The sequence below is a fragment of the Ceratotherium simum genome, chromosome 33 (genome assembly GCF_057802395.1).
Source record: "Ceratotherium simum simum isolate JZ-2026a chromosome 33, ASM5780239v1, whole genome shotgun sequence".
Taxonomy (NCBI): domain Eukaryota; kingdom Metazoa; phylum Chordata; class Mammalia; order Perissodactyla; family Rhinocerotidae; genus Ceratotherium; species Ceratotherium simum.
The window spans coordinates 19,777,470-19,789,694 of record NC_141932.1 but is presented as its reverse complement, the minus strand read 5'-3'; positions in this window follow the sequence as shown (position 1 = coordinate 19,789,694).

Here is a 12,225-nt window from a genome sequence, read left to right as displayed (position 1 = left end):
AAAAATTTAAATGTGTGTACCTTTTCACACAGTAATCTCACTTCAAGAAATCTCTAGGGGCTTCCCTGGTGGTGTAGCCGTTGGGTTGGTGGTTTCGGATCCAGGGCACAGACCAATGTACCATTTATCAAGCCACTCTATGGCGGCGTCCCATATAAAGTAGAGGAAGATGGGCACGGGTGTTAGCCCAGGGCCAATCTCCTTAGCAAAAAGAGGAGGATTGGCAATAGATATTAGCTCAGGGCTAACCTTCCTCACACACACATAAAAAAGAAATCTCCAGTATAGTATACTTGCATGGATACTCAAAGATATACCCACAAGAATATTAATTATAGCAGTATTTGTATTGACAAATAAATGGAAATAAACAATGTTCATCAAAAGCAAACTGGCCAATTGTGTGGTTGTCAAAAACAATGAAGTAAATCATTATGTGTTGATCAGAAAGATATACACAAAATACTAAGTGAAAAAAAGATATAGAGACCCCTACTTCACACTCCTTATGAAAATAAATTTCAGGTGGACTAAAGATCTAAATTTTAAAGACAAATTTATAAGGGACTATAGAAGAATATATTCACGACCTTGGGAAGGATTTCTGTTTTTTTTTTTTTCCATGTCAAAATTTTTTTAATTTATTTTATTTTTTTATTGCAGTAACATTGGTTTATAACATTGTATAAATTTCAGGTGTACATCATTATACTTCTGTTTCTGCATAGATTACATCACGTTCTCATGTTCTCCACCCAAATACTAATTACAATCCATCACCACACACATGTGCCTAATCATCCCTTTCGCCCTTCTCCCTCCTCTCCTCCCCTCTGGTAACCACCAATCCTATCTCTGTCTATATGTGTTTGTTTTCTATTGTTGTTTTTATCTACCATTTATGAGTGAGATCATACGGTATTTGACCTTCTCCCTCTGACTTATTTCACTTAGCATAATACCCTCAATGTCCATCCATGTTGTCACAAATGGCTGGATTTCATCATTTCTTATGGCTGAGTAGTATTCCACTGTATATATATACCACATCTTCTTTATCCATTCGTCCCTTAATGGACACTTAGTTGCTTCCAAGTCTTGGCTATTGTGCATAATGCTGCAATGAACACAGGGTGCATGTATCTTTATGCATTGGTGTTTTCATGTTCTTTGGATAAATACCCAGCAGTGGAATAGCTGGATCATATGGTAGTTCTATCCTTAATTTTTTGAGGACTCTCCATACTGTTTTCCATAGTGGCTACACCAGTTTGCACTCTCACCAGCAACGTGTGAGAGTTCCCTTCTCTCCATATCCTCTCCAACACTTGTTGTTTCCTGTCTTGTTAATTATAGCCATTCTGACGGGCGTGAGGTGATATCTCATTGTAGTTTTGATTTGCATTTCCCTGATAGTTAATTACGTTGAATATCTTTTCCTGTGCCTGTTGGCCATCTGTATATCTTCTTTGGAGAAATGTCTGTTCAGGTCTTTTGCCCAGATTTCAATTGGGTTGTTAGTTTTTTCATTGTTGAGATGCATGTGTTCTTTATATATTTTGGAGATTAACCCCTTATCAGATATGTGGTTTGCAAAAATCTTCTCCCAATTGTTAGATTGTCTTTTCCTTTTGTTGATGGTTTCCTTTGCTGTGCAGAAGCTTTTTAGTTTGACGTAGTCCCATTTGTTTCTTTTTTCTATCGTTTCTTTTGCCCGGTCAGACATGGTGCTTGAAAATATGTTGCTAAGACTGATGTCGAAGAGCATACTGCCTATGTTTTCTTCTAGAAATTTCATTGTTTCAGGTCTTACATTCAAGTCTTTAATCCATTTTGAGTTAATTTTTGTGTATGGTGTAAGATAATAGTCTACTTTCATTTTTTTGCATGTGGCTGTACAGTTTTCCCAACATCATTTGTTGAAGAGATTTTCCTTTCTCCATTGTATATTCTCGGATCCCTTGTTGAAAATTCTGTCCACAGATATGTGGGTTTATTTCTGGGATTTCAATTCTATTCCATTGATCTGTGTGTCTGTTTTTGTGCCAGTACCATGCTGTTTTGGTTACTATAGCTTTGTAGTATATCTTGAAATAAGGGACTGTGATACCTCCAGCTTTGTTCTTTGTTCTCAGGATTCCTTTGGCTATTCGGGGGGGTCTTTTGTTGTTCCATATAAATTTTAGGATTCTTTGTTCCATTTCTGTGAAAAATGTTATTGGAACTTTGATAAGGATTGCATTGAATCTATAGATTGCTTTAGGAAGCACGGACATCTTATCTATGTTAATTCTTCCAATCCAAGATCACAGAATACCTTTCCATTTCTTTGTGTCTTCTTCAATTTCTTTCAGCAATGTTTTATACTTTTCAGTGTACAGATCTTTCACCTCTTTGGTTAAGTTTATTCCTAGGTATTTTATTCTTTTCGTTGCAATTGTAAATGGGATGGTATTCTCAATTTTTCTTTCTGCTGCTTCGTTGTTAGTGTATAGAAATGTAACTGCTTTTTATATGTTGATTTTATATCCTGCAACTTTATGTTACTCATTTATTACCTCTAAAAGTTTTTTGGCGGATTCTTTAGGGTTTTCTATATATAAAATCATGTCATCTGCCAATTGTGACAGTTTCACTTCTTCCTTTCCAATTTCGATCTCTTTTATTTCTTTGTCTTGAATGTTTGCTCTGGCTAGGACTTCCAATACTATGTTAAATAGGAGTGGTGAGAGTGGGCATCCTTGTCTGGTTCCTGTTCTTAGAGGGATAGCTTTCAGTATTTCACCATTGAGGATGATGTTAGCTGTGGGTTTGTCATATATAGCCTTCCTTCCATCTCCTACCACTCAGGCCTCTGCCACCTTTTCGCCTCCCACCACCCATCCCACTCCTCCATCTCTGCCTCAGCGCTTTCCCCCACTGCCCCACTGCTCACTCCACCTTCTCTCTCAACCACTTCCTCCTTCTGCCTCCTGCTCCCCCACTTGGGCTCTGATGGTCCATCCCCTCCACCTCTCCTTCTCCTCTGACCTTTTCTCGCCTCCTCCTCTTTCTCTACCCCCTGCTGTCCTGCGCTGGCCCAGCTCCAGCCCATTCTTCCAGCTCCTCTGACCTCCCACTTCCACATCTTGGGAGTCACAGAGCACAATGGGGCCACACCTCAGGGCACAGGGCCTGTGGCCCTTCTGTGCTGTCAGCCTGATCCCTGGCCTTCCATCTCAAGGCCTCAGATGCCCCTCCCTCCTGAAATGGGCCCTTGGTCTCTCCTTTCCTATGCCTGTCATCCTTGCTTCTAAGCTCCACCCTCCCAAGCAACCCCAGAGCTTCCTGATCTCCAGGCCTCTCCATGTCCTAAGTCACCCTGATCCTCTGACCACTGTCCTCCAAATGGGTCCAAATCCTTGCCTCAGTTTACTGGTCTCTAAAATTGCAGTTGGCTAGACCTTGGGTTTGGGGCCCCCATGCCCTACCTCTGAGAGCCCAGGGCTCCTGGCCCAGAGCTCGAGATCCTCCCTGCCAGGTGTGACCAAGCCCCCCTCCAAACCAGGCTCAACAGGTAAGAGGATATGCCTCTCAGGGGACAGTGCAGGCGGGAACCTCTGCTTCACCGTGTCCTTTCCGGCAGCAGCCTATGGGGTACGGGTGCCAGATGGCCTACCACAGTGCTGCAGTATATTGCCTCTCCCTCCCACCTTCTGAGCCTCCTGGACCCCCTGCTGCCCCTTAGCGTGCTCTCCAAGTGTGTCAGCGCCTATGCTGGCAAGGACCACACCCACAGAGCTGGGTCCTGGGCATGCTTGGATGCCTGGGTCCTGCAGGGACAGGGGCTACAGCCCTGGCTCCTGGGTCTGAGGGAGGAGAGGCTGAGGAGAGGAATCTGAGACTCCTGCTGAAGCAATCAGATATTCTTGGGTCCCTAGGGACATAGATGTCTAAAGTTCTGGGTGTTGAGAAGGGGCCCAAAAAGAGAAGAGACCAACTCAAAGCCCCACATACACTCCACAGGTGGGGAGACAGAGGACCACTCTGACTCAGACAAGAAGTTGACGGGGCATGACGGGGCTGATGCAGTGGGACACAGCCCTGCTCTTCCGAGACCTCCGCCTGGTGCCTCCTTTGGCTCATCTCTTCCTGGAGCTGCGCAGGCACAAGACCCACACCAACTCGGTGCCCATGGCAGGTGAGTGAAGCCCTCCCCTCACGCACCCATCCAGGGTGGCCAGGAGGGACAGCCTAACACACCAGAAGTCCTGGGGGAAGAAAGGGGCTGTGCCCTGGGCACCCAAGGAAGCAGAGATCACCTTCCAAGTTCTGCCCCGTAACTATCCCCGGTCCCTACCACAAAACCTGATTTGTCATTACACTCCACATCTGGAAACTCCAGGACTTCTGGCCCCCCAGGTCATCTCAGACTCCCAGGAACTATACGATTTATCTTTCCAAACAGCCTCTCCCAGAAAAGCACCCTGAGAATGCCAGCCAAATCCCTTGGACCCTCAGGTGGGAGTCCAGCCCTCCTAGATTCTCTCCAGACTTTTAACTGAGACCCATGAGGGTAATACTCCCCTCCATGGGTGGCCTAGGTGCTTAGGGTGGGGAGATCAGTAGACTGGACAGACCTCGGGACATAGAGGAGATTCCCAGCCTTGGGTGGGTGGCAGGACTCTCAGACAGCTGAAAACCACACCCATCCAGGGATCCATTTTTTTCCCACCTTTTTCTAACATGTTAAGAATTTTAAAGCACAATGAACTCAACTTATTTTCTCTCTGTAGCAAATCAACACTATTTTCTGTTAATAGGATCGTATATTCAGAAGTAGATGCAGTACCTATTCTTCAGAAAATTATTCCAATTGGATATGTTTTATTTAATTCAAGTTTTTTATGTTTAGGATATTTAAATGGACGCAAATAAATACACACAAAAACAAGTAAAAGGAAATTGAATTTTAGGCATGTGGACCATTGAACACTGGGGTTTTCCTTGTAGGAAAAGGTGACAAGTGCAGCCTCTAGAGGCACACATGTCAGTCTGGCTCCTTACCGCACCAGGTACTCACTAGTTGCTGGGTGACGTGGGCAAATATCGGTATCTGTGAGCCTTGCTTTGCTCCTCTGTGAAATGGGTACAATAAGAGTACCTGCCTCATAAGGATGTTGGAAGGACTGTGTGTACCTCTTTGTATCAAGCACCCAGCACAATACCTGGCACACAGTAGGTGCTCTTAGAGCCCTGTGACTCTAGTCAACAGTTCTGTCCCAGTGACCCTCTGGGTCACGGTGCACTTATGCAGTTCTTCTCATATCATCTTGCATTTTGCCTCCATGGATTTATGAAGACAAGTGAAAAAACTGAAAATGTAGGGTCCTGGCCCTAATGGTAAGCAGCGTGGGTCTGATAAAATTAATTTATATCCCAAATGGAGCAAGAAGAACAGCTTTGCATGATTGAGACAGAATTCTCCGAAGATGCATGTTTAGGCGAGAATCTGCAGCTGAGAGTTCTGGCAGGTGACCCTTCAGTTCATCACTGTCCAAGGTGGGAGCCACTGCCCACATGTGTCTACTGAGCGCTTGAAATCGGGCGAGTCCAAGTTGACATGTGCTGAAGTGTAAAACACACACCAGATTTCAAAGACTTAGAATGAAAAAAAGAGTGTAAAATATCTCATTAATAATTTTGTATGGGTTACATGTTGAAATTATAATATTTTGGATAAAATTAAATTAAATTCTTCTGTTTATTTTTACTTTTTAAGTGTAGGGTATTGGTTTGCTATGGCCGCCATCACAAAGTCCCACACACCGGATGGCTTAGAACAAACAGGAATTTATTGTCTTACAGTCCTGGAGGCTGGTCGTCTGAGATAAGGGTGTCTGCAGGGTCAGTTCCTTCTGAGGGCTGTGAGGACACATCTGTCACCTCTAGAAAACAAATCAATCAAACCACAAATACACAAACCCTGCGGTGACTTCCTGCCACACTCAGACTAAAGCACAGACTCTTCATGTGGCCCCCAAGGCCCTGCAGGATCTGCCCCCCAGGCTTCAGGCACATTGGCTGCTCCCTGTTTTGAGGGGACGTGGGTGTGGGTGTGAGTAGAGAGGGTAGGTCTCCAGGTCCTTTCAGTCCTTGGACTATATCCCCATTTCCACTAATTTTGTTGTAAGGTCATGAAGACTAAAATCTCCTGAGCATTTTCTCCAGGAAGACTCCTTTTGGTGTAACTATTTACACACGCCAGCCCTGCCCAGGATCATTGGCAGGGCCTGTTCCAACAGCTTGAAGGACTGGGTCCTAACTTTAGTCCAAAATGGAGCTGTCGATCTGGCTGCCCCAAAGAGTGTCAGAGTCTGTGATACATGCTTGTCTGAAGTCCCCAGTGTGGGAGAATGGGGAATAGTAATCTAACTATGATCTTTTTCTGCTATTTTTTGAGGGAGTTCAGAGCTTCAGGTGATATTTTTATCCCCTAAGATTCTAGGAATTTCTACATAATTGATTACATAATGCTTGAGTATTTTGGTTTAGTTTTATAGATTAGGATAAGAAGACCCAACCTACAAATTTCCTGTAACCTACAATATGGCAATGACCTATCCTGCTGGTAGAATCTCTCAACTTACTCTGTTTAGGAGGGGGCACAGGTGCCTGGGAGGAGGGAGGGCACCAGGGAGCTGGGTGCTGATGTCCAGGAAGGCGGTCTATTGCCAACAGAGAACACATCTCTTTGCAGCAGCTGCACATACAGAGGGTCCCCGGGCCAGGCTGCCAGTGCCTTGGCCCTGTGGGAGATCAAGATTTGGCCACCCTGAAATATATCTCTTTACCTTGATTGTTTTCTCTGACAGACATTTGACCTCCCCCACTAACTGCCTAAAGAATTTGACATAGTAACTCCTTCCTGGAACAGATCTTCTATCTGATGGCTGTAATATAATGTAAAACAGATGTTACAATAGGAAAGGCACCAACAAACCCATCTTATTGGAAGTTCTGTCTCTCTGGCCACATTCTCTGGATGGCCCTGCGAGGAGCTGCCAGACAAACCTTTACATTTATAAGGGAAATCTCCATTTGTAAAGGTATCTCCCTCTCTGTATTGGGAAGAGGGGGGATGACCTCATTTCTAGAAACTTATCAATGTGGAAGGTGAGGCCTTAAATCTGCATAATAACCTTACTCTTGTTTACTGTGCTTTAGTGGTAATCTCCTGTAACTGACTCCCCCCACCGCATCCCCACCCCCAACACCCTCCTTTGTCATTGGCTGAACATGGTATTTAAGACGAGAATTTCTGCTGTTGTGCTGAGAAATGCAGTATCCCTGGTTTCTCCCATGTATACATGATATTAAACTTGGTATTATTTTCTCCTGCTAACCTGTCTTGTTAATTATTTGGCCAACCATAAGAACCTTAACGGAAAGGGCAGAGGGGGATTCTCTCTCTTCCCCCAACACTGCCCACCATCTACTGCTCCTCCGTCCAGGAGTAATGACCTCTCCTCAAGTCCACCTGCCCAAACTCACCTGTGCCCCTTCACTGTCCAACTCTACATGAAGGGACTCTGGGGTCCCTTTCCTGCTCTGCAGGGATGGGGAAGGGAGGCCAAGTTCCCCACAGACAGCCTAGCAGTGGTGTCCTGAGAGGTGGGGTGGGGCAGGACCTCACACTCCCCATGTCCTGGGTCCTGATCTGGTGTCGATGGTGAAGCCCAGACACCACCTGCTCACTCAGGCCCTGAGAGAGACTGTGCCACAATGAATGATGCATCTCTTCTGATTCTTCTGGGGGAGAATCAGCCTCTTGAAATACCTGGGAGGATCCATTTCCTGCTGCAGCAGGCCCTGTCTGTAGTATTCCATAGCAGCCCACCAAGGCCCACATGCACAAATCCTAAGCAACATGGCGTTTGGGGCCGCAGGCTCATGGCCATTTCCCCCAGTGCCACACCAGGACAGGATCATCTGGGACCTGAGTGTCCAGCCTACACTACCCACTGTGCCGGGAACTATCTCCCATACCAGAAACTTGGGCCCTGAGGTTGGTTTCAGGTCACCAGCCTATGCTGCCACATCCTCCAATGGGAGGTTCCTCCCTGGGGACAATGATGTCTGTCCCAGGAGCTTCACTCAAAGCAAATCTAAAGAGTATTTGAGGGCTGGGGGTTGTGGCAGTAGAAACAACTGGATTTGTCTCAGGTGATGGAAAAGGTCTCCAGGAGCTCAAGGAGGAGCGTGAGTGCCCTCTAGTGGATGGTTCCTGCTGGAAGATGAGCAAAAAGGGGCAGAGAGTGGACCATGGACCTTGGGCTAAGGGCAAGTTCAGGTTCAGAAAGAGGCATATTTCGGGGTGATTATCTTATTGCTGCTTGTAGTTCACCATCTGGAAGACTGTGGTTTTTCAAAGGGTGTAACCACAAGTCAGAATGACACCACTGGGTCATACTGCAAAGTCAGATGATGAAAATTCTGTAGACATTGAAAAGGAAAAACACATGATAACAAATCTATGTACAATGTCATTAGACAGTCTACTCTGATGTGCTTCCCATCTTACGGAGCATCTTAGCAATAAATGCAAAGTCATTTTATCATTAGGAAAAAACGTTAAGAAGACAATTATATCATAGGAGTTTATTTTCGGATTCGTACCTTGGCATCATTCCTTAAGTATGAATCTACATCCAAAAAATGGGCTTCATCAGAGACTGTCCAGTGTCGAGGTCTCATTCCCAGCACCTGTGGGCTGAAAGTGCCCTGCCCCCAACCCGGGGACCCTCTCTGAAGCACAGGAGCCGTTGATGCTCCCTCGTTGGGGTGGGTGAGGGAGTCTTTTTAGTTCCTCACCATTCATCCGCCCACACTCTGGGCAGAGTCTGTTTTATGTCTTTGGTTTGATATTTAAATTACCAACCTCTATTTCTGTCTGTCATCCATCCAAACGTTGTGACAGGCCAAGAGGTGCCTTCTGCTGATGATTGTGAGGAAAAAGTCCTCAAAAACAGTTTCCTTCACCTACCTTAAACAACCTCCACTTCAGTGCCAAAATCGTTACCTAGAAGGATTTGGGCACTTTTTTTTGGTTTCAGATGCTTTCCAGCTCTTAGGGGAAAATGTGACTCTGTCCACAGGATGACCAGTAGAAATGGACAAAGACAAATCACATTAGTGTTCACAGAAGATCTATAGGAACTCATGAGAGCTTAAAATCCTATGAAAGCCAGAAAGAGAAAGACAAACAGTGCATGATTTCATTCATATGTGGAAGATAAACAAACGCACGGACAGATAGAACTGTTCGGTGGTTACCAGGGGCTAGGGGGGTGAGGGTGGGCACAAGGGGTGGAGGGATGCACTTATATGGTGACTAATAAACAATAATGTACAACAAAAATTTCACAATAAAAAAAAAATTCCTATGAGAGTCCACACAAAATCCACATTCCTGTGCTGAAATGTGGATCCTGGTCAGCTTTCACCATTTCCCTAAGAGGTAAACTACAAAAGTGATATTAACAATGAACTAGAAGAATAAAACATCACAGTTATCGATAAAACTAAAATAGTTATTTGTTTTTCCTTCAAAGAGCATTCCAGTGCATTATGTTCCTTTTCACAATGAAGTGAGTTCCCTTCTATCAACAGGCTACCTACAATTTTGTGACCTGGTAGAAATGATTCCCCCTTTCCCTTTAAATCTCAAATACAAAACTAGAGGCGGCTCCTGGGCAGTCTCCCAGATCCCACCATCTGTGACCAGCAGCAGGACGAACTGGGCTCGAGCTCCCCTGGTCCTCAAGACAGCAGGGGTGCCCTGGGCTGTCCCTGCGCCCTGATGTCACCATGTCCCCAGACACTGATGGGTGGTGCGGGTCCCACGGCCAGAGAGTCCAGTGCTCTCTTTGTGGCTCCATGCCAACCATCACTAGAACACTGCGCTCTTCACCGCCAGCTGTGTCCACAGACATCAGGAAGTTCTGGAAGCCCAATACCTACTGGAAAGCACCAACATCATGCTCAGCTCTCACAGGCAGCTCTTGGGCATGCCGAGACCCTGCAACTACTTGCCAAGATGCCACCAGACAGACCTGCCAGTGCCCACAGCTGGTGGTCCCTGAGGCCTGGGGGTTCTTTTTCAGGAGGCAACCCAATCCTATCACCTGGTGCTTCTCTCCCATGCCAGGAGCATCACGTGAGGTGAAGAGTTTGGTCGGCTGAACATCCGAGAGCATCCAGACACTGGTGCCAGGGAGGGGGTGCTAGGATGGGAGGAAGACATTGGACAAGAAAACAGAAGTGTGAGCAGGAGACAGAGTCAGGGCATGGGCCACCATGAATAATCACTGATGACTGATGTGGACATCGGGTCCCTTCCTTGTGCTCAGGGGGGACTCTGAACAGAAGCCTCCACTCCAGAGAAAATGTATGTGAGGATAAGATGGAAGCAAAGCCAAATATCCAGCCATCCCTGTCTGCACCCAGTAACAGAAGCTTAATAAACACTCATTAAATGGATGAGGGAAACCACACAATGGAAGACTGTCACTCTTGCGCGACACTCGGGGATCAGAGCATGTTCCGTGTAGACACAGGGTCACTGACATCAGCATTGGAGAAGGCCAGCAAGTGCTCACGGCTGTCCTGGAGAGGTGCCTTTACTACTTGAGTGTCAGGAGGGAGGACGGGGCCTCCTAACACTGACGGGTCAGATCCCCAGCCATCCCAGGAAATCACACCCTCTCCCCATCTCTACCTTGTGAGTGACTTCTCTCCCAGGAGGGCCTGGGCCAGCAGCCTGTGTCCTTCCTCTTCTCACAGAGACCTGTCCTGGCACAAACTCTGGATCCTCCACCCCAAGTAAAGTTACCACCAGGGGAAAAGGGAGCCTAGCCATGACCTCAAAAGAATCATGGGGCAGTTCCTCACCCCAAGGTTCCCCAGTCTGTGGAGACACCTAGCTCTGGTCCCCTGAAGACATCTCAGCAGCCCAAAGCATCTCAGTGAATGAGGGAAACTTCCCATGCAGGATGGGACAGGAGAACCAGGATCTGCATTAGCTTCCATCACAGAGGGGCTGAGTGTCCCATGGGTGCCTCCCCTTTCCTAATAGAGGAAGCCACAGGATCCCCTGTTTGAGTCTCCACTGGAGCTGCTCTAGCTCCTGGGCCCTGTGGGGAGGCCTAGAGCAGAAGACAGACAGGAACACAGATGACCCAGATACAATGCCCCAGTGCTGTGATGGGAGAAACCCAGGCCATTCCAGGGACCAGCCCCCAAGGCCGGTGCCCTCTCCCAAAAGCCACAAGAGACCCCTCACTAGGTCCTTCCTTTGCAACCTCAGGGACAGAAAGCTCCTCCTGAGGCAGCACATCCACCAGGCAGCACAGGACACTGGAACAGGATTCCTCTGGACATCGCCTGTCCTCTCCCTGGGCTCACCCAGCACTGGGTTGGAGTCAGGCAGCCTGGGGACGTGCAGTGACCAGGATCCAGTCTGACTGGCTTCTGCAACCCGGAGGTCAGAGCAAACCTCTGTCCAGGGCTCAGGACCAGCTCACACCTTTTGGAGCCTGGTCAACATCCCTGGTGCCTCCCCTGACATTGGCCACAGGTCTCTTCATGCCCTCCAGGGGGCGATATCAGGACACACAGACAACACAGAAATTAACACATGAAAGTGGCTTTGACTAAGGAGGTGGAGAAGGAGACTGCCTTTCATCCCTTGCTCAAACAGTCCCTTCTGTGTCCTTCCTATCTTCCTGGAATGCCCCACCCATTCCTTCTAGGGGCATCAGAGCACCCTACTCTGTCGGGAGTCCCTTTGCAGCTCCCCACTCTCTGCCTGGCACCACCCATGGGGAAGGCAGAGTGACCACAGGAAAGTCAGCCATGCAGAGCACAGAGGCCCCAGGATGGTCAGGGAGCACATGGACAGGCTCTGAGCCACAGCTCAGCCAACAGACATGGAGAGGGCGTGGTCCTCCTGAAACTATCCCCAGAGGACCAGGGACCCCACAGCTACCTGACGTCCCACCACCACGGTCCTCTCACCCGGGACACATAGGAAACTGCCCACTTCACACCTGGGAACTGCAGCTCCTTCTGACACACCCGTACTGCCTGTCTGTCCCTGGAAGCAGAGGCCAGGTTGATGACACTGGAGATGGACGGCAGGTCCCCTCACCAGCGATCACTCAGCTTGCCCCTTTCTCACCCGAG